The following is a 9,846-nucleotide window of genomic DNA, read 5'->3' as shown; positions in this document are numbered from 1 at the left end:
AAGTGAAATTTGGCACGAGCATTGATTATGTCATAAATAGGAAAAGTTCATAGGTCCCAACTCCATTATTCAATTCTAGCGCAAAAGAATTGCCGTCAAAATTTTACGTGCGGAATGTAATTTCTTCACTTTCCGGTGTCATAGAAACAGGAAATTTGGCACAAGCATTGATTATGTCATAAATAGGAAAAGCTAATGGGTCCCAACTCCATTATTCAATTCTAGCGCAAAAGAATCGGCGTCGAAATTTTACGTGCGTAATGTAATTTTTTCACTTTCCGGTGTCATAGAAACGGGAAATTTGGCACGAGCATTAATTATGTCATAAATAGGAAAAGCTAATGGGTCCCAACTCGAATATTCAATTCTATGCGCAAAAGAATTAGCGTCCAAATTTTACGTGCGGAATGTAATTTTTTCACTTTCCGGTGTCATAGAAACGGGAAATTTGGCACGAGCATTGATTATGTCATAAATAGGAAAAGCTAATGAGTCCCAACTCCATTATTCAATTCTATGCGCAAAAGAATTAGTGTCCACATTTTACGTACATAATCTAAATCTCTCACTTCCCAATGTGATAGAAACATGAAATTTGGCACGCACATTGATTGTGTCATAAATATGAAAAGTTAATGGGTCCCAACTCGATTATTCAATTCTATGCACAAAAGAATTAGTGTCCAAATTTTACGTGCGGAATGTAATTTCTTCACTTTCCGGTGTCATAGAAACAGGAAATTTGGCACAAGCATTGATTATGTCATAAATAGGAAAAGCTAATGGGTCCCAACTCCATTATTCAATTCTAGCGCAAAAGAATCGGCGTCGAAATTTTACGTGCGTAATGTAATTTTTTCACTTTCCGGTGTCATAGAAACGGGAAATTTGGCACGAGCATTGATTATGTCATAAATAGGAAAAGCTAATGAGTCCCAACTCCATTATTCAATTCTATGCGCAAAAGAATTAGCGTCCACATTTTACGTACATAATCTAAATCTCTCACTTCCCAATGTGATAGAAACATGAAATTTGGCACGCACATTGATTGTGTCATAAATATGAAAAGTTAATGGGTCCCAACTCGATTATTCAATTCTATGCGCAAAAGAATTAGTGTCCAAATTTTACGTACGTAATCTAATTCTCTCACTTCCTGATGTCATTTTATATAAAGGAAACGTCGCATGGTTGCCTCCACGTGGGGTTTCCTGGGTAACGCAGAGAACTATGCAAAATGGGGAACATACGTTTTTACTCAGTATCTCTAAAGTAACCACGACTTCATAAGATTTTCCGTGTGAACACCAGATAAACACCAGGACCAAATTAACTCGGGCAAAGCCGGGTATATCAGCTAGTGGCTTATAAAACACAAAGTATCATAGTAAATACAGATGTGTCAGATGGCACCATGATCGCTTCAGCATGCTGCATCCGTAGCGTGGTCATCCTATGCTATTGCGTGCCGAATCTCAAGATTACCGCTGTTACATCGGTATTTTACCATGGGAAAGAAAAAAGCATGAAGGTCATGAAGTAGCAGTAGATACTCAACTTCATTAATGTACCAGAAACACATTAAGACCACTTAAAAAAGCACCTCATGCAATACACACATGATAATGATATACCCCAATATATGCGAAAACAGTAACATATGTCACAATAATGAATGGTGGTAACCACAAAGAGAACGCTCATATACCCAGGGGCTCTATAAGTGCAAGATATGCCATAACAATGTAAAGGAAAACATACAGAGATAGATAATGTGAAGACAAATAAAGTGCCATAGAAAGATGTTACATATTATCACCTAGCTGGACATAAATATAAGATGATGCAAGGACATCATTAGACATGGTTTCTATGTCCTAGTATATATAAAATCAAGTAGACCAGGGGCGTAACTATAGTGGGTGCAGGGGATGCGGTTGCACCCGGGCCCAGGAGCCTTTAGTTACGCCCCTGAAGTAGACCTTTACTGCAGTAGCACAATAGCGGTCTTCCAGAAAACAAACTTTGATGTCGCCACAAATACTCTGGAGGGGGACCTTCTCACTCAAGTGCTTTCCTCTCTGTCCAATGAGCTGTTCTGATTGACAGCTTTAGCGTCCATCCAGGAGGCCGCTGTCAATCAGATCAATGGAGCAGCTCATTGGATTCCAATGCATCAGATCACATAGCCATATTGTAAAAGCGCCCGGCCGGCCAATATAGCGCCGGGCATTTTTACTTTGGGCCCCAAAGAAAGTCCTGGAACTATCTTTTGTGCCGTAATATATCGACCTCTGCATGGGATCCTATGGGAGCCAATGACAGCAGCTGGAGAAGGGAGGTGGGAGGGAGTTTAGCATCATGACTGCTAAACTCCCTCCCTCTTCTCTCCTCCCCTCCAGCTGATTCCAATGGAAGGGGCAGAGCTATGCACTGCCCTGTCCTGTCCCGCCTCCTCCCATTGCTGGTTGCGGACAAGGGGTGGGACGGGGGCAGAGCTAAGCTCCCGCCCCATGTCCGCAGCCAGCAAGGTGGGGAGGTGGGACCAGGGGGGCGCTTAGCTCCACCCCCTCTCATTGGAATCAGCTGGAGGGGAGGAGAGAAGGGGAAGGCTCAACGGCATGGCAGCCTCGGCATATATGTGTTGGGGCCCATGCTGTGTGAATGGGCGCACAAGCATTAGATTTCTGCTCCCGTTCACAAGCTTTTACTCCCCAGATGGTAGCATATATCGGCCGGCCGTGAAAACGGCGGCCAATATACGCTCGTGGGAATGAAGCCTAACAATGCGTATACTAGGCAATTATGCTTTTTTAAAATCATAGACTTACAGTTGAATAGAGACATAGCTTGAGACTCCTGAACCTCAAAGCAAATCTGGAAGAAAGCCTCCGCCTACCGTATCTCATTGGCATCTTCTTAGTTAACAGGGCCTAGACCTTGATTTGATGTAGAGCTACCGGACATTTAGGGTTTTTTTTTTATAAAACACTGCCCAACAGGGAAGTTTTCAATGTTCTTGACTAGATCTAATAGATACATGGGCAATGGTTTACACCCGCTATAAAGAAGACAGTTGTTTTTCTTTTGCAACAGTCCAACAGTAGTATGAACAATGACACTTACCTTACAAGAATTAGACATGGTGTACATACCAATGTGAGAGACCTTGTGGCTGCTATGAGGCCTTTTGTGAAATTGGCCCCAGCAGGAGTGTAATGTATATATTTCCACCATTACCCTTATCTATTAAATGGGTTATCCACTTGTAAACTATTGATGACCTATGTGCAAGATAGGTCATCAGTAGTAGATTGGCAGGAGTCTGCTGCTTATGCACTGAGCTGATTTCTGCAGGAAGCAGATAGCTCCATTCTCACTGCAGTGGCTGGGCTTGGTACTACAGGCAAAGTTTCCATTGAAGTTAATGGGAACTTTGCCCATTATACCAACATGGATCACCGCAATAAGAACAGAGCTGTCTGCTTCCTGCAGAAATCAGCTCAGTGCATAAGGACAGCAGTCTGATAGACAGTTGATCAGCTGGGATCCCGAGTGGTGGACCCCCACTGTACTACTGATAGCCTATCCTAAGCATAGGCCATCAATAGTTTACAACTGGACAGACTCTTTAAGCATATACTGATCTTTTGTATTTTCCTTTCTTTGCTTTTTGGTATATCACTGGTTTTGCAATTCTGATGTATCGATACCAACTTTTGCACTTTACACAAGTTTTCAATATTTAGATAGCAATTTAGTAAAACTTATGAAACAGAGTGGCAATCAAAATGAATTCAATTTTTTGGGTGGGCTTGTCAGGGTGGTGAACCTTACCGGATCCATTTTACTAAATCTGTTTTTACTTTCTGGTTGTAGAATTTTTTATTCTATCAATAGGAGTGAAAATCAGATTCTCTAATTTGGCCTCCTTGAGTTGGCGGCAGTTCAGTGATCAGCACAGCTGCCTTGCAGTGGTGGGATCGCAGGCTCAAATCCCCATCAAGGTCAGAATCAAACCTAGAACTCCAGGACCATAAGGTAGTAGTGCCAAGCCAACACATCTGTCCTTTCTGCTCAGAGCATATTTTGACAATTTCTGCTAAAAATCTGATTGCAATAATCGGATCCAATTTAGCAGAAATTGCCTGATTTTACCACCTGGCCATTCCAGAAGAGTGACACTATTCTCTGGCTACCTGGTGCTCATTGTGCATTGTATGCAACGGTAGTCTAAGACACTACATGCTGCTCTCACTGGCCAGCACTGGTCAAGTGGTTTATTAAAGCAGGTGTTGTGTCTTAGACTAACGATGCAAACTATCGCACAGTGTGCTTTAGGGTGCATTCACACAAACGTATATCGGCTCGGTTTTCACGCCGAGCCGATATACGTCGTCTCTCTCTGCAGGGGGGGGGGGAGGATGGAAGAGCCAGGAGCAGGAACTGAGCTCCAGCCGCCTCTCTCCTTCCTCTCCACCCCTCTGTACTATTTGCAATGAAAGGAGGCTGGGCGGGGCAAAATTCCGCAAATTAGCCCCGCACCTGTCCCGCGTCTCCCCATTGCAAATAGTGCAGAGGGGCAGAGAGGGGGCGGGAGCTCAGTTCCTGCTCCTGGCTCTTCCATCCTCCCCCCCCCTGCACATGAGGACGACGTATATCGGCTCGGCGTGAAAACCGAGCCGATATACGTTCGTGTGAATCCAGCCTTAGATGGCCAGAGAAGCTGCTGCAGCAATCTTAGTTTCTCCTATACCCCTGATGATGCCAGAGTTCTGGTGAGCCCATCCGCCACTTCCAGAAGAATGTTATTGGACAAGCAATTAGCTCTAAAAGACATATCTTTTTGGGTCCCAGTTGCACAATTTTAGGGCTTATTCAAACAACCGTATTTCAGCCGGATATTCACACCCGGCCGATATACGGTATCCCTCTCTGCAGGGGAAGGAGGCTGGAAGAGGCGGGAGCAGTGCACTGAGCTCCCGCCCCCTTTCCACCCTCTCTCCACCCCCTCTCCACCCCTCTGCACTATTTGCAATGAGAGGGGTGGGACGGAGCCGATGAGCGGAGAGGTGGTGGAGAGGGGGCGGGAGCTCAGTGCACTGCTCCTGGCTCTTCCAGCCTCCTCCCCTGCAGAGAGAGACGCCGTATATCGGCCGGGCGTGAATACCCAGCCGATATACGGTCGTCTGAATAAGCCCTTATTCCGATATTATCTGTGTATGAGTGCTGAGGCTTGTGTTTCTGTTACTATATTCTTCTCAGCCATGGCTTGCATGCAATTTCACATTTAATTAATTTGTTGGAAATGCTGATTTTTTTTTATTTTTTTTTTTTGTACACAAAAACTCTGATGCAATCCGGTTCACTCATGTCCTAAAAAACTGGAAAGTTTGATGGAAACTCCAATGGAGCCCCTAAAGGCAAGTGTGTCTGTTAATACACTATAATCACAGCATGTCAGATCTCACTTAAATTCAAGTAAAATATGTGACAATCTGAAGCTCATGGAGCATTTAAGTCCGATTTGCATGCATATTACAGAACTGTAGAGACACGGCCCAATTGCTGTAACTTTTAATTGTAAAATTCCATTTTAATTAAAAGTTCAGGTGAACAAAAGAATTTTGACTCATTTCTCCAAGTGTAGGCAAGCCAAATACAGTTTCCCCTGTGATGGAATACTTACTAATGTTTTTTTGGCTGTGTGATCCAGACATAAGTAAATTAAGGCCAGGATTATAGAGTGTGAGCAATACCCTGGGCTGAAGGACGGCACATCCAGAACTATTGAACTGTTGAACTTGTGTGTGAAGAGCTGACATTTACTGACCGCAAATAGTAAAGAAGCAGGAGTGTCCAGCAGGCAGATATCAGAAGAAGACCAGAAATGAGTCTGCTATACTTTACAATATAGCAGCCAGTGGCTTTTGGTGATTTTGTAACCCCATCAACATAATACACTATAATGTGAAATTACTTGCAAACCTCTTCCACAAAGTAGGTCAGTGCTCTCCCGGCTAAGTAGTTTATGACCTTATTAGGGACAGGGCGGACTGGATCAGACTGAAATGCATGACAGATGAATGATTCATCTGTTTCTTGCTCTCCCAACTCTTCACAGCCGGCGTAATAATTCTGAAGGGTTCTCTACTAGCCTGTGATATAGTTGGGAGACTTGTCTGGAGTTCTAAAAGCTTTTCACCTTGCACGCTTACATACCCAGGTTAATAATTGGGCCAGCACTGGCGAGAAACTCTGCTTCCTAATCAATTACAATGTATTATACCTATGTAAATAAGGAAGTCGAATGTATCTTTAATACATGCTCATCCTTCACAAGTCTGTATAGGCTATTGCAGTGCTGTAAAACACAGAGTGTGCAGATTGAAAGAGAATCTGCCCTGTTGTAGTTGCCTGAAAGAATACATTAGGGGACTGCTTAAAGGGGTTTTCAAGGCAGTGCCAGCTATCAGTGCCAGGATATACTGGGGTCGAGGCGTAAGCCGCTGCTCTGACCCTTGCGTAGTGGCCGGTGCTTGTAATTGCAGGCATAGCTCCCACTGACATCAGTAGGAGCTGTGCCTGCATTTACAAGGGCTGGCCACTACACAGGGGTCGGAGCAGTGGCTTCTGCTCCAACCCAGGTGTATCCTGGCACTGACTTCTTTAAAGCGACTTTCCAGGTCCGGAGAAACAAAGATAACCAGTCCCACCACAGACGTTGCCATAAGCTGAAACCTACAGTTGAGTCCCCTTAAAACATAACCTTTAGGGCTTTTTCAGACGACCGTATATCGGCTCGGTTTTCACGCCGAGCCGATATACGGTGTCCTTGTCTGCAGGGGGAGGAGGATGGAAGAGCCAGGAGCAGGAACTGAGCTCCCGCCCCCTCTCCACTATTTGCAATAGGAGGGGGCGAGACAGGGACGGAGCTAAATACAGGCGCTTAGCTCCGTCCCCGTCCCGCCCCTCCCATTGCCAATAGTGGCGAGGGGCGTGGAAGGGGCGGGAGCTCAGTTCCTGCTCCTGGCTCTTCTATCCCCCTCCCCCCCCCCCTGCAGACAAGGACACCGTATATCGGCTCGGCGTGAAAACTGAGCCGATATACAGTCGTCTAAATAAGCCCTCATTGATATGTAATACATTATATTATAGTATCAATGGATTAGAAAGATCACAGCCTCAATATAGTGTGAATGAGTGTAATATAGTAGACAAAACCAGTCAGAGAAACAATATCCTGCCTTGCTAATTAGACACAAATATCAGGGTCACTACTTTAACACTTGCCGAAAATGGCGTGCTACCATGCAGCAGTACACTGCTATGTACTGGAGATTTGGCAAGTGATTAAATCCCTGCATGAACTGCCAGCGTGTGCGATAAATGCTGACAGATAAACTGAGTCTGACATAGCAGGATGGACTATTTGAGGCTCTGTGCTAAAAGACCAGCTCCCCCAACATGCTCCACTTGCTTTGATCAAAATATGTGCTAAGAACATAGTATTATACTGTTAGTATAAACAACAGTTGTGCAATTTTATTCAGATATTAACTGTGTATGAGTGCTGAGGCGTGTGTTTCTGTTAGTGTATTTCTTGCAGACGTGGCTTATGTGCACTTTCACATTTGTTTGTTGCAAGTGCTGACTTTTGTTTTTTGTATGCATAGCATTGATGGGGGACTAGCTGCCCTCATTTTTGTTTTGCCCTTCATTCACCCATCTGTTCCATGTGGCTTAATGAAATTATATAGACAGGTATGCAGCTTTCCCCGAGTCAATTGGAGGCCTTTGACCCAAAGACTGGTGTTTTTTAGAGCTAAGTACCCATCCAAGGAGGATGGGCCCACATACTTTGATCAAAATATATGTTAAGAACCTTGCATTTTTATGTGGTTATGATAAATAACAGTTGTGAAATTGTATTCAGATATTAAATGTCTATGAGTGCTGAAAACAAAGATCTGGTACCGTGTTAGCCAGTAGCGCAAAATGTGATTGTTCTCAGTAAGAGAAACGACGTAATCTTGTAGATATGATACCTTTTAATGGCTAACAAAAATACATGATGTAATAATAGCGAGCTTTCGTACCAACGCAGGGTACTTCTTCCGGCTAATGGATTGGATCTGAAGAGGCATGCATATTTATACACACTTATAACATACATACTTATGACAAGGCACAGATACGGATGTGATTGGTTCGCACTTAAAAGGAATTCTGCAACAACAAACAAACTTTTTTTTGTCTAGGCATTGATAGCGGAGTGAAAGTTTTATGGTCCCTAAATTACTGTTGGAGGGGGGGAGGTCAGCAGGCTTGACTTTCTACAAGAGATATACAAACATTTTTAGCTAAGCACTGATAAGGGAGTGAAAGTTTATGGTCCCTGAATTACTGTTGATGGGGGTCTTATCTGTGCAATCAAGTCTCACACTTCCCATTCACGCATAAATCCTGGGGAATAATTTAACCCAGTATTCAGCGTGTCAAAGGTTGTTATCAATTTATATTCCCAAATTCTTCTGTGGTTTTGTGACTTGAAACCACCCTTCAATATCAGAACTCTCATGTCTCCTATGTCATGTCCGTGGTTAGAGAAGTGCTCGGCCACAGGTAATTCTCTTTTTCTGTGTTCAATTGTATGGCGATGAGATCTCATCCTGGCTCTCAGTTTCTGTCCTGTTTTCCCAACATAAAGACCCCCAACAGGACACTTACTGCACATGATCAGGTACACAACATTGGACGAGGAACACGTAAATGTCCCTGGGATCTTATAGTCCTGCTGTGTGTTGGGGATCCGTATCCTGTCCGTAGTTAGTATATGTGAGCAGGTCTTACAGCTCCTTACATTACAGGGATAAGTTCCTTTTTGTGTGTCAGAGAGTAATGCACTCCTGATTATAAAGTTCCTCAAGTTAGGAGGTTGCCTGTAACACAGAAGCGGAGGGTCTGGGAATATGGTTTTCAGACGGTCATCCTTGTGCAGGGTATGGTGGAGTTTTCTTGCGGTTTTCCTTAGTACCTCTAGTTGCGGATTGTAGGTCACTACTAGAGGTACACGATTGTTTCTTTCCTTCTCCTTGTATTGGAGTAGTTGACTTCTGGGTATCCTGGTGGCTCTGGTGATTTGGTCATCAATTGAGGTGGGATGGTAGCCCTGATTTATAAATGTTCTTTTAAGATGGTACAAATGTTCCTCTCTGTCCGTTGGGTTGGAGCAGATCCGGTTGTATCTGATGGCCTGGCTGTAGACAATGGACTTTTTGATGTGTTTAGGATGGAAACTGTCCCATCTGAGGTATGTGGGCCGATCAATCGGTTTACGGTATAGGGATGTCTGTATTGAGTTGTTTGAAATTTTTATGGTGGTGTCCAAAAAGTTGATTTCTGTATGCGAGCTCAGTGTCCTCTCCAGGGGACTTTCATTCTGTCCCACTAAAACACTTGACAAAACAGAACTTTGTAGTGACATGGAGGAATATTTCAGAAGACTAAGACTGAAAGAATTCTTTCATGATAAAGAGGACACAGTCCTTTCAAGCACACAAACACAGGATAAACTTGGGGCCAAAAAGAAGTCTGATTGGACACCCCCTCCTGGCCGGAATCGCACTTTGGACAAATACATAGACACCTTTAGGCATGCGGTACAATCCACTATACTGGACAAGCATGGAAGTGAAACATTTAATATCAATATGCAGGAAAGAAGGGCCATCCATGCACTTAAGAGCAACAAGGAAATCACCATTAAGCCTGCAGATAAGGGTGGTGCTATAGTCCTCATGAACACATCGGACTACAAAAAGGAAGCAAACAGACAGCTGA

This window comes from Eleutherodactylus coqui, chromosome 10 (genome assembly GCF_035609145.1).
Source record: "Eleutherodactylus coqui strain aEleCoq1 chromosome 10, aEleCoq1.hap1, whole genome shotgun sequence".
Taxonomy (NCBI): Eukaryota; Metazoa; Chordata; class Amphibia; order Anura; family Eleutherodactylidae; genus Eleutherodactylus; species Eleutherodactylus coqui.
The sequence above is the reverse complement of the archived record's forward strand: the minus strand, read 5'-3'. Positions refer to the sequence as shown.